The 18482-nt window shown below is 38.7% G+C and overlaps 1 long non-coding RNA gene across 1 annotated transcript in view; it reads right to left on the bottom strand.

Moving 5' to 3' along the window:
• Window positions 1–1008: 1008 nt before the first annotated feature.
• The window catches only part of LOC138745929 (uncharacterized), a 36780-nt gene continuing 19306 nt past the window's right edge, over window positions 1009–18482 (bottom strand). The window contains exon 4 of the long non-coding RNA XR_011346600.1: window positions 1009–2469. This is a non-coding gene — a long non-coding RNA (uncharacterized lncRNA). The remainder of the gene's footprint in view (window positions 2470–18482) is intronic.

Here is an 18482-nt window from a genome sequence, read left to right on the forward strand (position 1 = left end):
CGCCAATGTCACATTTGTGGCCCGAAATGTGAAGTTAATAAAACATTAAACACAAGTTTTATCATGTAAACGTCTCAGAGTCTTTATTTTCCAGTTTCCTTTGTTCTCCTGCTTGTGCTCTTATCTCCCTCTCATACCACGTGACTTCCGGTACATCTCATACATATTCATTATCATGACAATAACTAATGTAGCTAACCAACTGAAACAATTAGATCAAAGATATGCTCTGGCTCCAGACCATGCTTTATATAAACAGCGGGTTGAAATTAAAACTAAATATGAACTTCTTCTAATGTATCCAATTGAAAGCCAACTTATAGAAGCTTGAAGTCAATTCTATATTCATGGAGATAAAACAGTTAAACTATTGGCTAATCAATTAAAAGCTTTAGTAGCAAAACAGCAAATCAAATAAATTTGTAAAGCTAATGGTGTTATGACAACAGATCATTTATAAATAAATTATACCTTTCAGGAATTGTATTCTGAACTGTATAGTTCTGACCTGCATAAGGATAATATTGTAATGAATATTTTTTTTAGATCAATTAAATATTCCTGTACTATCTGCTGCTAATCAAAACCAATTAGATCAAGCCTATTTTGCATGAAGAAATTGCTGAGGCTGTAGGTTCATAACATTCTGGGAAGTCGCCATGTCCTGACGGATTTCCTGGAGAATTTTATAAGACTTTTTCATCAGAACGTCAACTATATTCTGTTTTTTCTGACTCTTTTGAACTGGGCAAGTTGCCACAGATTTTTTAACGAGGCTTCCATCTCACTAATTCTTAAAAAGAATCACAATCCCAGTCAAATGATCTTCATACAGGCCAATTTCTCTACTCAATGTTGATACTAAAATTCTATCCAAAGTTTTGGCTCATAAACTTCAAAATATTTTTCCATTTATTATACCTGATTTTTTAAAAACTTTATTTATTAATTCAAAATACAGATAGTAAATAACGTATACAACAATAAACCAAAAACATGAACGTTATATTTTATAGAAAAAAAAAGAAAAAATATTAAGAAAAAAATTAAACATACATATTAAAATCTAATCAACATAAATCAAAATATCTTTCTTTCTTCAGCTTAGCTTCGCGGACGAAGATTTATGGAGGGGTAATGTCCACGTCAGGTGCAGGCTCGTTTGTGGCTGACAAGTCCAATGCGGGACAGGCAGACACGGTTGCAGCGGTTGCAATGGAAAATTGGTTGGTTGGGGTTGGGTGTTGGGTTTTTCCTCCTTTGTCTTTTGTCAGTGAGGTGGGCTCTGCGGTCTTCTTCAAAGGAGGTTGCTGCCCGCCGAACTGTGAGGCGCCAAGATGCACGGTTTGAGGCGATATCAGCCCACTGGCAGTGGTCAATGTGACAGGCACCAAGAGATTTCTTTAGGCAGTCCTTGTACCTCTTCTTTGGTGCACCTCTGTCTCGGTGGCCAGTGGAGAGCTCGCCATATAACACGATCTTGGGAAGGTGATGGTCCTCCATTCTGGAGACGTGACCTACCCAGCACAGTTGGATCTTCAGCAGCGTGGATTCGATGCTGTCGGCCTCTGCCATCTCGAGTACTTCGATGTTGGAGATGAAGTCGCTCCAATGAATGTTGAGGATGGAGCGGAGACAACGCTGATGGAAGCGTTCTAGGAGCCGTAGGTGATGCCGGTAGAGGACCCATGATTCGGAGCCGAACATGAGTGTGGGTATGACAACGGCTCTGTATACGCTTATCTTTGTGAGGGTTTTCAGTTGGTTGTTTTTCCAGACTCTTTTGTGTAGTTTTCCAAAGGCGCTATTTGCCTTGGCGAATCGTTGTCGATCCTTGCATCCGATGAAATGGTGCAGCTGAGATAGGTAAACTGGTTGATCGTTTTGAGTTTTGTGTGCCCGATGGAGATGTGGAGGGGCTGGTAGTCATGGTGGGGAGCTGGCAGATGGAGGACCTCAGTTTTCTTCAGGCTGACTTCCAGGCCAAACATTTTGGCAGTTTCCGCAAAACAGGACGTCAAGTGCTGAAGAGCTGGCTCTGAATGGGCAACTAAAGCAGCATCGTCTGCAAAGAGTAGTTCACGGACAAGTTGTTCTTGTGTCTTGGTGTGAGCTTGCAGGCGCCTCAGATTGAAGAGACTGCCATCCGTGCGGTACCGGATGTAAACAGCGTCTTCATTGTTGAGGTCTTTCATGGCTTGTTTCAGCATCATGCTGAAGAAGATTGAAAAGAGGGTTGGTGCGAGAACGCAGCCTTGCTTCACGCCATTGTTAATGGAGAAGGGTTCAGAGAGCTCATTGCTGTATCTGACCCGACCTTGTTGGTTTTCGTGCAGTTGGATTACCATGTTGAGGAACTTTGGGGCGCATCCCAGGCGCTCTAGTATTTGCCAAAGCCCTTTCCTACTCATGGTGTCGAAGGCTTTGGTGAGGTCAACAAAGGCGATGTAGAGTCCTTTGTTTTGTTCTCTGTAAAAATATAATATATTCTGAATATAACAACCACTTACTAATAAAAAAAGCTATAGTTATCACATGAAACATGTAATTTTTTCCATTATTAAACAGTATGTCCTCTCATTATGCCATCTATTAATATCAATCATATTTGTATATTTCCACATACTAACAATACATTTTTTCTCTACAAATAATGCTAAATATACAAAAGCAAGTTGAAATTTATCTAGTCCCAAACCTTTCAGAGGTTGCAAACTGTCCAATAAAGATACTATCAGATCTAAAGATATTTTAATTTGGATTTTTCCCAACCCTTTTTATCCATAGCATCCTATAATATTTAATACATAAATGAAATATAACCCTTCTCTAGTACCTTCATAAGAAAAATCTCAAATTTAGTCATTTCAGGTAAAATCGTATCACTATCAAACACACATTTTACCAAAGATCAAATTTAAAAATAAAGAAACAAAGAATTCTTATCAATACCATAGCTGTCCCTCATCATTACACAATCGAACTGTTTAAACCTCGAACATTAAAAGTAACAAACCTCAACTTTAACATATCTACTAATATTACTAAAGACCAATAATATCTTTATATAAAAAGTCAAATCATCGTATATAAAAGGCCCTCCAATAGGAGAAAAAAAATCACAAAGTAAAAGCTAAATAAAATGAAAATTAAAAAAAATAAGAGAAAAAAAAAATTAACAAACCCCCACCCCCAAAAAAAAATACTACCAAAAGGTAGTAATCCCTAAACAAAATTTGGGTGTGGATCACCCACCAGTGGCTGATGACTAAGAGAACCTAGAACAAATCTCTTCCTCCCCAGCTGAACAAACCTCAAAATATCATAATAATGTAAAAAGTAAAATATGAATAAGAAGTTTCTGCTATTCACCCAAGGAGGTTCGAAACTCGGAGATCCCATTTCAAAAGAAGTTGGACTCTTTCCATTTCAGTTTTTCCCATTTCTACCATTTCTTCCATTTCCAGAACAACCAGAATTTTCTTTAGGAGACAATGGTTAACTACGTCTTTGTCCTCTTATATCTGGCAATGAATCAGCAAAAATCATTGCTTCATGATCATCCTCAAAAAAACCGAGATTGTTAGTCTCGATGAAACACCTTCAACACTGCTGGATAGCGAAAAGTAGACTTATAACCTTTACACCACAAAACTTACTTAACTGGATTAAATCAATGTTGACGTTGAATAACCTCTTGACTCAAATCAGGATAGAAAAAAACTCTGCTATTCTGAATCAATAACGGAGTTTGTCGTTTTCTCAGATTTTGCACCGCCAATCGAAGTATTGCTTCTCTATCCAAATAATTGAAACATCGAATTATTACAGGTCTTGGTGGCTGACCAGGTAAAGGTGATCTCCTTAAAGTTCTATGAGTTCTTTCCAATACCAAGCCTTCAGAAAAAAATTCTTGCCCTAGTACTTGTGGGATCCAATCTGTAAAGAAACAAAGAGGATCTTGTCCTTCCATACCTTCTGGCAAACCAACAATTTTCACATTATTCCTTCTACTTTGATTCTCCAAATAGTCTATTTTCCTCTCTAACTCCTTCTCACGTTTTCACAATTCTATAACGGATTTTTCAACCTTCAACACTTTTTCTATATTAAAAGCCACTTGCTGTTGACATTCCAAACAACCAGACTGAAATTTAAAAAAATCTTCACAAGATGCTTCTACACATGCTTTAACTGTATTCAATTCCGAACTTATCCTTTGAGCCAGCTCATTCATTATAGGTTGAATGACAGCATTTAACTGCTTACATTGTAATTCAGAAAAGCTTAGCCCTGCTTTCTCTAACGTAGTGGCAGAACCAGGTAACTGCAGCTCCTGCTGCAATTCAACAACAGGCATTTTAACGGTCTTACTGCGGGTCTGGACTCCCAGCGATAGCACCCTGACTTCCTCAGGGGGTCGATGCTGGTCTCCCCCCGCAGCTCGCAGTTTTTTCAAAAAATCATGGATGAAATCAAGATCTTCAGGTTGGAATGCTCCCTGAAGCGTTTCAGACAATGGCGTCGTCTTTCTGCGTGCTCCCTCCGTTAAAATCGGCAGGCTGCCAGAATCAGGATCCACTTCTTGGGAACATGCACCTTCCTCCAGAGAACGGGTAATTCCAGCGCTGTCCTTCACTTGGTGAGTAGTAGACATTTATTTTTCAGCTCCCACAGGCAGTCTTTGTAGTTTAGGCACTGAAGAAATTAAACCTGAAGCTGTAGCAAGTTGTTTCGGCCCCAAATCTTCAATACTTTGAAAATGTAACTTCTGCACTTGAGGTTTAATCTTTTTACCATTAATGGCCATAATAGTTCCTTAATACTTTAAACTAAAATTTAAGAAGTTTAAACTTGAAAACAAAGGGTTAAAAAATAGGTACTTAAAAGTTCGGCCCGAGAGGTCAAGATTACACATCTGGACTCTACGCCATCTTGCCACGCCCCCATTTATTATATCTGATGATCAGACCGGATTTATTAAAAATTATTATTTTCATTTCTATATATATACTGTTCATTAAATATTATATACTCTCCTAAGGAGGTTTCAGAATGTAGGTGATGTAGTCTGGATGCAGAGAATACTTTTGATCAGGTAGACTTGAATTATTTATTTAAGACCTTAGAACATTTTAATTTTGGGGCTGACTTTATTCAATGGATTAAATTACTATATCTATCCCCTTCTGCCTGTGCTCTTACTAATTTACAGAATTCTAAACCATTTAAACTTCAGCATGGAACCAGACAAGTCAATTGCTTTTTGTCCTGACTCTAGAATCCTTAGCTATCGCTTTTCAATAGTCTAATGATATTAATGGCATTTTAAAGGGAACAGCCCACAAAGTTTAATTTTATGTTGATGATTTATTGCTTTTTATTTCTAATTTTGAGACTTAATTGCCTTCTATGCTTTCTTTAATTTCTCATTTTAGTCAATTTTCTGGTTACAAGTTTAATTTGAACTTTTTCCATTGAATAATTTGGCACTGATAAATACTAATCTTGTAATTTTTAATTTACAACCTTTTTATAATGGTTCAATATTTAACATTTATGACATGTTGTTGGGAATAAGAGAGGCCTGCTAACTAGGATGCGAACCAGTACACAAGATGACCGATGAACGTGGCGACCGCGCAGACCCCACGCGGGCCAACAACCTTATTCCCAAGTGAAAACCTGCACAGCAAGAAACAATGAACAACCTATCAGAGGCCGGCACTGCTGTGACATAACTCCTGTCGTCAACAGTGGGAAGAGAATATAGGCAGAGCTGCCAGTGCAATAAACCAGTCTTTGACTTCAACTTCTTGGCTGTGTGTAATTCTTTCAACAGTTCACGTTTACATACATGCTACATTGGTGACCCTGGCAGGTCCAACTGCCAGTTGGTCCCAAAAATGACGAAGCAGGTGGCTCTTCATGCGGCTTTGTTGAAGCTATTAACATTCTTGGCGTCACAGCCAGATGTGTGGCTCGAACAGGCCAAGGCTCAGTTCCACCTCCGACAAATCAGCCACCAATAACACACATTACTATTAAATGGTGATCACGCTTGACCAGGATATGGCAGCAAGGGTTGTCGACTTCCTGCGACAGCCGGCAGAGCAAGGTAATATAAGTGCCCTCAAGGAGCTATTAACCTGCACCTTTGGGCTCTCATGGCGTGAGTGCTCCACCTGATTGTTGCATATGGATGGATTGGGGAACAGGACCCCATCCACTCTTTTTTTTTTAAATTTCTTATTTTTCACACCATAAACCACATTGACCAAGATACATACATTTTCCTTTTCAAATATATACAGTGTCATTTCCTCCCCCCCTCCCTCCTCCCATCCCACCCTCCCTACCTCCCCCCCATCCATTTAAAGTACAAAATCTAAGATACATTAAACCAGTCAAACAATGTTGTCATTCAATAAAAATAAACAAGAAATTCCACTGAGTCAATTCTTTTCATTTCCTTCTCCTTTCGTTAATTTAGGTGGTAAATGTCCCCGGTAGGTTTTCTCTATTGTGTTTCATGTATGGCTCCCATATTTGTTCAAATATTTCAATATTATTTCTTAAATTATATGTTATTTTTTCTAATGGAATACATTTATTCATTTCTATATACCATTGTTGTATTTTCAAATTATCTTCCAATTTCCAGGTTGACATAATACAATTTTTTGCTACGGCTAGAGCTATCATAACAAATCTTTTTTGTGCACCATCCAAATCAAGTCCAAATTCTTTGCTTTTTATGTTACTTAGGAGGAAGATCTCTGGGTTTTTTGGTATATTGTTTTCTGTAATTTTATTTAATATCTGGTTTAGATCTTCCCAAAATTTTTCTACTCTCTCACATGTCCAGATTGCATGAATTGTTGTTCCCATTTCTTTTTTACAACAAAAACATCTGTCAGATACTGTTGGGTCCCATTTATTTAACTTTTGAGGTGTAATGTATAGCATGTGTATCCAGTTATATTGTATCATACGTAACCTCGTATTTATTGTATTTCTCATCGTTCCAGACCATAACTTCTCCCATGTTTCCTTTTTTATCTTTATATTTAAATCTTGTTCCCATTTTTGTTTAGTTTTACCATTTGTTTCCTCATTCTCCTTTTCTTGCAGTTTAATATACATATTTGTTATAAATCTTTTGATTATCATTGTATCTGTAATCACATATTCAAAGTTACTTCCCTCTGGTAACCTCAGACTGCTTCCTAATTTGTCCTTCACGTAGGATCTCAATTGGTAATATGCCAGCACTGTATCTTGAGTTATATTATATTTATCTTTCATTTGTTCAAAGGATAATAATCTATTTCCTGAAAAACAATTTTCTATTCTTTTGATCCTTTTTTCTCCCATTCTCGAAAGGAAAGGTTATCTATTGTAAAAGGGAGTAACTGATTTTGCGTCATTATTAGTTTTGGTAATTGGTAATTTGTTTTATTCCTTTCTACATGAATCTTCTTCCAAATATTGAGCAGATGATGTAATACTGGAGAACTCCTACGTTGTACCAATTTTTCATCCCATTTATATAATATGTGTTCAGGTATCTTTTCCCCTATTTTATCTAGTTCTAATCTAGTCCAATCTGGCTTTTCCCTTGTTTGGTAAAAATCTGATAGGTATCTTAATTGTGCAGCTCTATAATAATTTTTAAAGTTTGGCAGTTGTAAGCCTCCTTGTTTATACCATTCTGTTAATTTATCTAGTGCTATCCTCGGTTTCCCCCCTTTTCACAAAAATTTCCTTATTATTTTCTTTAACTACTTGAAGAATTTCTTTGTCAAGTGTATTGGGAATGCCTGAAATAGGTATAATATCCTTGGGAAAATGTTCATTTTAATACAGTTTATCCTTCCTATTAGTGTTAATGATAAATCTTTCCAATTCTCTAAATCGCCCTGTAATTTTTTCATTAGTGGATAATAATTGAGTTTATATAGATGGCCGAGATTTTTATTTATTTGTATACCTAGGTATCTTATTGCTTGTATTTGCCATCTGAATGGTGATTCCTTCTTAAATGTTGAGAAATCCGCATTATTCATTGGCATTGCTTCACTTTTATTTACGTTAATCTTGTAACCCGACACTTCTCCATATTCCTTCAATTTCTTATATAATTCTTTTATTGATAGTTCTGGTTCTGTTAAGTATACTATAACATCATCTGCAAATAAAGTGATTTTATATTCCTTGTCTTTTATTTTTATCCCTTTTATATTATTTTCTGTTCTTATCAATTCTGCTAGTGGTTCTATAGCTAATGCGAACAATAAGGGTGATAGTGGGCATCCCTGCCTTGTTGATCAGCTTAAGTTAAATTGCTTTGATATATATCCATTTACTGTCACTTTCGCCAATGGCCCCTTATATAATGCTTTAATCCAATTAATATACTTCTCTGGTAAACTGAATTTTTGCAATACTTTGAATAAATAATTCCATTCTACTCTGTCAAAGGCCTTCTCTGCGTCTAAAGCAACTGCTACTGTTGGCGCTTTACTCCCTTCTACTGCATGAATTAAGTTAATAAATTTACAAATATTGTCTGTTGTGCGTCTTTTTTTAATAAATCCAGTTTGATCTAGATTTACCATTTTAGGTACATAATCTGCTAATCTGTTTGCTAATAGTTTAGCTATTATTTTATAATCTGTGTTAAGTAATGATATTGGTCTATATGACGCTGGTGCGAGTGGATCTTTCCCTTGATTTGGTATTACTGTAATTATTGCTGTTTTACATGAATCTGGTAAGCTTTGTGTTTTGTCAATCTGGTTGATTACTTCCAGGAGGGGAGGAATTAATAAATCTTTAAATGTTTTTTAGAATTCTATTGGGAATCCATCCTCTCCTGGTGTTTTATTATTTGGTAGTTTTTTAATTATCTCTTGTATTTCTACTATTTCAAATGGTTCTGTTAATTTATTTTGTTCCTCTATTTGTAATTTTGGTAGTTCCATTTTAGTTAAAATTTCATATATTTTGCTTTCTTTCCCTTCGTTTTCAGTTTGGTATAATTGTTCATAGAATTCTTTAAAGTTTTCATTGATCTCCGTTGGATTATATGTGATTTGTTTGTCTTTTTTCCTTGTTGCCAATACCATTTTCTTAGCTTGTTCTGTCTTAAGCTGCCATGCTAGAATTTTGTGCGTTTTTTCCCCTAGTTCATAATATTTCTGTTTTGTCTTCATTATGTTCTTCTCCACCTTATATGTTTGTAGTGTTTCATATTTTATTTTTTTATCTGCCAATTCTCTTCTTTTAATTGTATCTTCCTTCATTGCTAATTCTTTTTCTATATTTACTATTTCTCTTTCCAACTGCTCTGTTTCCTGATTATAGTCCTTCTTCATCTTGGTTACATAACTTATTATTTGCCCTCTAATATACGCTTTCATTACATCCCATAGTATAAACTTGTCTTTCACTGATTCCGTATTTATTTCAAAGTACATTTTAATTTGTCTTTCAATGAATTCTCTAAAATCCTGCCTTTTAAGTAGCATGGAGTTTAATCTCCATCTATACATTCTTGGAGGGATGTCCTCTAACTCTTTTGTCAATATCAAGGGTGAATGGTGCGATAATATTCTAGCTTTATATTCTGTTTTTCTTACTCTATCTTGCATACGAGCTGATAACAAAAATAGGTCTATTCTTGAGTATGTTTTATGTCTACCCGAATAATATGAATATTCCTTTTCCTTTGGGTGTTGTTTCCTCCATATATCTAAAAGTTTCATTTCTTGCATCGATTTAATTATAAATTTGGTTACTTTGTTCTTTCTGTTAATTTTTTTCCCAGTTTTATCCATATTTGAATCCAAATTAAGGTTGAAATCCCCTCCTATTAATATGTTCCCTTGCATATCTGCTATCTTCAAAAAAATATCTTGCATAAACTTTTGATCTTCTTCTTTAGGTGAATATACATTGAGTAGATTCCAAAACTCTGAATATATCTTACATTTTATCATTACATATCTCCCTGCTGGATCTATTATTTCCTCTTCTATTTTAATTGGTATATTTTTACTGATTAATATAGCTACTCCTCTTGCTTTTGAATTATACGATGCTGCTGTTACATATCCTACCCAATCTCTCTTTAATTTCTTGTGCTCCATTTCAGTTAAATGTGTTTCTTGCACAAATGCTATATCAATTTTTTCTTTTTTCAGTAAATTTAGCAGTTTCTTCCTTTTGATTTGGTTATGTATTCCGTTAATATTTAAAGTCATATAGTTCAACGTAGCCATTTCATACTTTATTTATCTTCCCTTTCCGTTTCTCCATCATCACCTTTCCTTCTTATCCATTTCTGCTTTCTTGTTTTGAACACTTTATAAGACAACATTTCTAAAACATCAAACATTTTCCTTATTCTCCCATTTAAAACTTCTTTAATCCCATTCTCCCCTCCCCCTCCTGAGTTGCCCTTTATCCCTTGCCGGGCAACCACATCTCCCCTCTCCTTTTGGATTTGTGGATTCACTCACAAGCGTCAACTGATTTTGCAGTGACCGTAACTCCTCCCCACCCAGCCCCCCCGGAAAAGATTTCAATGTTCATATATAACAAAGGTCACTCTTTTAATTCCCTCCTTATTCCTTCTATTCCCTTTCATTCCCTTATTACTTCTTATCTATACTCTATTTATTTTCCTCTAAATACGGATACACTCATGTATACACATACATACATACACACATACATATAGTTCGTGGTCATTTTTACTCTCATTACATGTCTTCATCTCTCTGCTTGTTTTGTAGTTGTTCTGCAAATTTTCGTGCTTCCTCTGGATTCGAGAATAGTCTGTTTTGTTGCCCTGGAATAACTATTTTAAGTACCGCTGGGTACTTTAACATAAATTTATATCCTTTTTTCCATAAGATCGTTTTTGCTGTATTGAACTCCTTCCTCTTCTTCAGGAGTTCAAAACTTATGTCTGGATAGAAAAAAATTTTTTGACCTTTGTATTCCAGTGGCTTTTTGTCTTCTCTTATTTTTTTCATTGCTTTCTCCAATTTATTTTCTCTTGTTGTACATCTTAAAAATTTTACTAAAATGGATCTTGGTTTTTGCTGCGGTTGTGGTTTCCGGGCTAATGTTCTATGTGCCCTCTCTATTTCCATTTCTTCCTGTAATTCTGGTCTTCCTAGGACCCTGGGGATCCAATCTTTTATAAATTCTCTCATATTCTTGCCTTCTTCATCTTCCTTAAGGCCCACTATCTATATATTATTTCTTCTATTATAGTTTTCCATTATATCTATCTTCTGAGCTAACAGCTCATGTGCCTCTTTAACTTTTTTATTAGATTCTTCTAATTTCTCTTTTAAGCCCTCTACTTCCATTTCTACGATTATTTCTCGTTTTTCCACATTATCCACTCTTTTTCCTATCTCTGATATGACCATTTCTATTTTATTCATTTTTTCTTCTGCATTCTTAATTCTTCTTTTTATCTCATTAAATTCTTGTAATTGCCATTCTTTCACTGATTCCATATATTCTTTAAGAAAAGATATATCCATTGTCTTGCCTTTCTCTTCTTCTTCCATTTCTTTCTGTTCTTCTTCTTCCTCTGGGTTGACCATCTGTTGTTCCTTGTTTTCTTTTTACCCTCTTCTTTCTTATTGTCATTATTTTCCATGTTCTGCACCTGCTGCTGTGTTGCAGGTGTCTCTCTCAGCTGTGGAGATCGACTCCGCAGCTGTTCCCCCCTCCCATCAGTGTGTTTTTTTTCATGCGCGGTTGCGCACTTTTACTCGTAGTCCCAAGCCCGGGACTTCCACTGACCTGAGGGAGCGGGCTTCTCTCTCCGCGGCGGGCCTCCTCAGACAGGTAAGGCCTTCATCTTCTTCTTCTCTTCTTCCCGTTGTTTTCGACTTTTCTCTCTTCGCTGCCATTTTCTTCTCACCTTTATTTTTACTTTGTTTTAATTTTTACTCTTGTACCTTTGTGTTTTGTACGTTTTCTTTTTTAACTTTTCCGGAGAGGGCTGGAATTTCCTGACCGGCCACTACTCCATCACGTGACTCCCCCCCCCCATCCACTCTCATGAGCGAGATGCTCGCTCTTGCTGAGGGACACAGCTTTGTCTGCAGATTTTCCTGGAGCAGCTGCCCGAGGATATCTGACTTTTGCTCAGTGATGAAGACTTCAGTGACCCCAGGAAGGTTGCAGCCTGGGCAGAAGTGCTCTGGAGAGTGAAGAAGGAAAGCGGTGCCTCAGGGGAGCAGATTGCTCAGCCCCACACACAACCGGCAACAAGGGCACAGCAAGTGGAGAGGCAAGTGGACTCCCCTACCCACCAGTACTGTTACTGTCACCAACAATAGGGTGCAAGGGCCCGTCGATACCACCCACCCTGCTTGTTTCAGTGAAACACCATGGCCAACAGTCATTAATGGCTGCAGCGGTTGGCCAATGTGACAACCTTCTCCATGTGTGGGACTCTCTCTCCAGAAGGCATTTCCTTGTTGACGCCAGTGCTGAAATAAGTGTCCTTCTCACTTTGGCCTTCGACCCCCAGAATGGCCTGGCACTGAACAGCACTACCATACAGCACCCGCACTGTCCCCCTCTGCTTCGGCGGCAACTGGTTTATGTGGAAATTCATGATTGCGGCAGTCGCACAACCGTTCCTGGGAGCAGGCTTCCAGCGAACCCACTGCCTGCTGGTGGACTTTAAAGGGCGGCAGTTGGTGCACGCCAGAATTTTTCAAACAATGCCCCCGGGGGAAGCCAAGTTACCTGCCCCCCAACTCAGCTCCATTACTTTAACCAACAATGCATTGACGCGCATCCTAGTGGAGTTCCCTTCAATTGTGGTGCTAGTTTTCCTCTGCCGAATAAAAGCACAGGGTAAGGCACCACATTCTCAGTGAGGACTCCCACTCCACGGCAGGGAATGCCACCTTCCCCCCGAGAAGCTCACCCTCACCAAGGAGGTTTTTTTTTTAAATAGAAGAGTTGGGGATAGTGCAGTATTCCAACAGTCCCTGGGCCTCCCCCCTGCACATGGTACCAAAGGCAGCAGAAGGATAGAGCCCATGTGGTGACAATCACCATCTCAATGTGATCACCACACCAGACAGATAACCAGTGCCCCTTATCCAAGACTTTACCGCTAACTTACAAGGGACATGGGTATTTTCAAAAGTCGATCTCATCAGGGACTATTACCCTATCCCAGTCCATCACGACGACATCCCCAAAACCATCATCAATACCCCTTTTGGGCTTTTCAAGTTCCTGAGAATGTCCTTTGGACTTAAAAATACAGCCCAGACCTTCCACAGGCTGATGGATGCTGTGGGCTGGGATTTCACACGTGTTCAGCTATTTGGACGATATGCTCATCGCCAGCCGCAATAACTCAGAGCACGCGGCCCATCTAAGGTGACAGTATGCCTGACTGCAGAAATTCAGACTAACTATAAACCCTGCTAAGTGTCAGTTTGGGCTAAAAGCAATAGACGTTCTAGGGCATGGAGCAACACCCATGCCCGAAAAGATAGAAGCTGCTCAGCAATTTGCCAAGCCCTGCTCAGTGAAGGGGCTGCAAGAATTTGCCGGAATGATTTTAATCACCAATTCATACTGGCAGCGCCCTCTTTGTGCACTCATGATGGAGAAGGGTAAAGATGTTACCTGGGACAATGAGGCCTCAAAGGCCTTCCAGAAAGCCAAGGATGCACTGGCCAACACCACCCTTCTGTTGCACCCTAGGCCAGAGGCATCAACTGGTTCCAGCCCAGCGGGAGGCATACTGGAGCAATCCGTCAAAGGGCAATGGCATCCCCTGGCCTCTTTAGCAGGCACCTCCAGCCACCCAAACTCAAATACAGCGCCTTTGACCGGGAGCTATTGGCACTGTATCTAGCAGTGAGGCACTTCAGATATTTTTTGGAAGGTGGAAAATCAGAGTCTACTCATGCTCAATGGCTGTGTGATGTCACCTTCAAATTTAGAGATTCGATGCTCAAATTCCGATTAGAATTTAAATTTTCAAATACTGTGGGGACTCTTTTTGAAATATTTTCAAAATCTTTGATTTGGTATTAATGCAGAGGTGATAATTTATTACTCTAATAAGGATTTTTTTCCTCTCTTTGCCAAACAACTTCCTTTTTGGTAGTAGGTTTAGATCATTTTATAATTAAATATTACTATATTATAATTTGTTTGATTGAGAATGCAGGGTACCTTGGATGAAAAAGTATTGTTTTTTGATTTTTAATGATATATCTTTCTGTACTCTGTATTTTTAGAATTTCAATTCAATATGAAATATTGAAAAGAAAATTGAATAAAGCAGTTTAGACAATTGTTTCCTTCAGTGAAATTTGAGGCTCAATGAATTATAAAAATTATTTCTGGCATGATTCAGAGTTCATTGTCATTTCAAATAAAATGGAATATTTTAAGCAGGTTGTATCCTTTCTGATGAACATTAACATTCCATCACAAACTACTTTGGCATCTATTAAATATTTTTGGCAGCTATTATTAATAATGCTCAGTGTGGACTACTGGATTTTAGTTTATGTATTGTAATATCTATTAATTGTTTTACAGGCATTAAAAAATGTTTTTAAAAAAATCAAATTCCAGATATATGTGACACATTCCCAGTAGCCAATATTCAGAAGCATTTTTCATTGAGAAAGCTGTTCTAGAAAGTAAAGATATCAACCAGTAATTGCAGTACACCATGACTCAAAATGCATTGTGTTCTAACTAACAGTCACAAAATAACCATGGCCACTCTATTTCTTCCTCTGGCCATTACATCCTACAAGACTAGGCCAAACACCATAAATGGCTGTGATGCTTCATTACCCGATAAACTGAACAACTTCTATGCTCAATTTGAGAAGGAGAACTCAACCATGTTTATGAGAATCCCTGCAGAAGCTGACAACCCTGTGATATCCGTCTCTGAAATCAACATCAAGAGGTCGAATCCTCACAAGGCATCTGGCATACATGGCAGGATAGTGAAAATCTGAGCCAGAGTGTTCACAGAAATTTTCAATCTCACATTGCTGCAATTAGAGGTTCCCATCTGCAAAAGAGCATTGATCATCTCGGTGCCCAAGAAGAGCAACAAGTTGCCTTGATGACTATCCCCCAGTCGCACTCATGTCTACTGTGGTGAAATGCTTTCAGAGGTAGGTCATGGATAGAATTAACTCGGGCCTAAGATCTGGACCCACTGCAAATTGCCTACTGGCTCACTGGCTCTCCACTCAGGTCTAGATCACCTCAAAAACAGTACATCAGACTACATTTCATCAACTACAACTCAACTTTCAATCCCATCATATCGTCAGTACTGGTCCAAAACCTAGGTCTCTGCACCCGCTCTGCAACTGGATCCTTGATTCCCTCATCAGAAGACCACAGTCATTATGAATCAGAAACAGTGTCTCTTCCTCATTGACAAATCAACCTCAAAGATGCATGCTTAGGCCACTCAACTAGCTGATCTATCTCTCTCTTGCACTCTTCCTCATTGCCATCTCACTTTACACCCTGGACTATGCGGTGAGGCATAATTGGAATGCTGTCTACAAATTTGTCTATGATGCCATATCATCGGCAGAATCACAGATGGCAATGAGGAGACAGATCAGCTAATTGAGTGGTGTCACCACAACCTTGCACTCAACCTTAGCAAAACTAAGGAGCTGATTGTGGTCTTCAGGAGGGGGCTATCAAGATAAAATAAAACAGTCCTCATCGATGGGTAAACAATAGAAAGGGTTAAGAACTTCATATTCCATGGTGTCAACATCTCTGAAGATCTGTCCTGGGGCCTCCATGTTGATTCAATCATGAAGATGGCTCGCCAGCAGCTATACTTTGTAAGGAGTTTGAGGAGATTTAGTGTGTCATTAAAGACTCTTGTTCATTTCTACAGATTTACTGTGGAGATATTTCTGACTGGTTGCATCACTGACTGAGGTCCCAATGCATGGGTCAGGAAAAGACCATAGAGTTGTGAACTCAGCCAGCACCATCATGGGCATCAGTCTTCACTCCATAGCGGCTGCCTTAAGAAAGCGTCCTATGTCCTCAAGGACTCTCACCCAGGCCATGCCCTCTTCACACTGCTACCTTCAGGAAGTACAGGATTCTGAAGCCAATCACCCAGCAGCACAAAGACAGCTTCTTCCCCTTTGCCATCAGATTTCTAAATGGTCAATGAACCACAGGCACTATCTCATTTTCTCTTCTTTTGCACTGTAATACTGCCACAAAACAACAAATATTGTGACATGTTTGTGACAATAAATTCTGATTCTGCAATTCTGATTCTATAACCCTCTTAAAACCTATTTCAAAATCATTGCTGGTCCTTTTTCCATTTTCAAAATATTTAATATATATATATATCCATTTTTTTACAAAACACAACAATCCCTTCCATCCCATACCCCTTCACGGTAAAAATCTGTACACCATCATGGCTCAAGTTGGGTTTTTTAAAAAAAAGTCTTCATTGGGGAGGTCACATATTTTTAAAATTATTATTATAATTGGACTCCTATATAATCCAAATATGGTTGCCATATTTTTAGAAATACATTATATTTGTTCTTCAGATTATATGTGATTTTTTTTCCTTAGGTATACAACTGTTCATCTCTGACTTCCATCTTGCTGTCTGTAGAAAGGAGTCAGATTTCCATGTAATTGCAATACATTTCTTAGCCACAGCTAAAGCCATTTCAACAAATGAAATTTGGAATTTAGTTGGTTTATTACTTATTTCATTTCTTTTTCTTTCTTTGGCTTGGCTTCGCGGACGAAGATTTATGGAGGGGGTAAAAAGTCCACGTCAGCTGCAGGCTCGTTTGTGGCTGACCAGTCCGATGCGGGACAGGCAGACACGATTGCAGCGGTTGCAAGGGAAAATTGGTTGGTTGGGGTTGGGTGTTGGGTTTTTCCTCCTTTGCCTTTTGTCAGTGAGGTGGGCTCTGCGGTCTTCTTCAAAGGAGGCTGCTGCCCGCCAAACTGTGAGGCGCCAAGATGCACGGTTTGAGGCGTTATCAGCCCACTGGCGGTGGTCAATGTGGCAGGCACCAAGAGATTTCTTTAGGCAGTCCTTGTACCTTTTCTTTGGTGCACCTCTGTCACGGTGGCCAGTGGAGAGCTCGCCATATAATACGATCTTGGGAAGGCGATGGTCCTCCATTCTGGAGACGTGACCCATCCAGCGCAGCTGGATCTTCAGCAGCGTGGACTCGATGCTGTCGACCTCTGCCATCTCGAGTACCTCGACGTTAGGGGTGTGAGCGCTCCAATGGATGTTGAGGATGGAGCGGAGACAACGCTGGTGGAAGCGTTCTAGGAGCTGTAGGTGGTGCCGGTAGAGGACCCATGATTCGGAGCCGAACAGGAGTGTGGGTATGACAACGGCTCTGTATACGCTTATCTTTGTGAGGTTTTTCAGTTGGTTGTTTTTCCAGACTCTTTTGTGTAGTCTTCCAAAGGCGCTATTTGCCTTGGCGAGTCTGTTGTCTATCTCATTGTCGATCCTTGCATCTGATGAAATGGTGCAGCCGAGATAGGTAAACTGGTTGACCGTTTTGAGTTTTGTGTGCCCGATGGAGATGTGGGGGGGCTGGTAGTCATGGTGGGGAGCTGGCTGATGGAGGACCTCAGTTTTCTTCAGGCTGACTTCCAGGCCAAACATTTTGGCAGTTTCCGCAAAGCAGGACGTCAAGCGCTGAAGAGCTGGCTCTGAATGGGCAACTAAAGCGGCATCATCTGCAAAGAGTAGTTCACGGACAAGTTAAAAGATAATGCTCCAGTTCATCTGCAAAGGGCAACCCTGTTATCCTTGTTAGTATTTCAATAATATCCTGCCAGAAATGTCGCACCTTCACACACAGCCACGTAGCATGTACAAATGTTCCATTTCATTTTTATGTTTGAGCTGAAACCTAATCTTGGTGGGTTTATTTCATAACTGGATAAATGTGATCCTACTTTCAAACAAGAAGATTGCAGAAAACCGAAACACTGTTCCCTATAATGGTAGTAAAGTTAGGTGAACTGAAAAATTCAAAACTTTAGGATTCCTTTTCGGCTAAGGCACGTGAAGGAAAGTTAGAGATAAGTAGAATTAAGATGGTTATAAGTCATGATATTGAATGTGATTTGAAATGGTTCACTCATGTTCCCAAGTTCTTAACATGCAGAGGTTAGCATTTTCCAGTAAGGATATTGAAAAGCAATCTGACATAAGACCAACAGTAACATACCAGGTCCCATCCTGACTGAGATCATGTTCCTTCGAGAACAAAATGTTCAGTTTCTGCTCGACACTGATGTATAGCAGGACAAAGAGATGAACTTACCTTGGATCATTTTACCTTTTAAATAACAAATCAATTAAAAATGACCAAAATACTAGAAAAAGGTTTTGTTTT

The sequence above is a fragment of the Narcine bancroftii genome, chromosome 11, assembly GCF_036971445.1.
Source record: "Narcine bancroftii isolate sNarBan1 chromosome 11, sNarBan1.hap1, whole genome shotgun sequence".
NCBI classification, from domain to species: Eukaryota; Metazoa; Chordata; class Chondrichthyes; order Torpediniformes; family Narcinidae; genus Narcine; species Narcine bancroftii.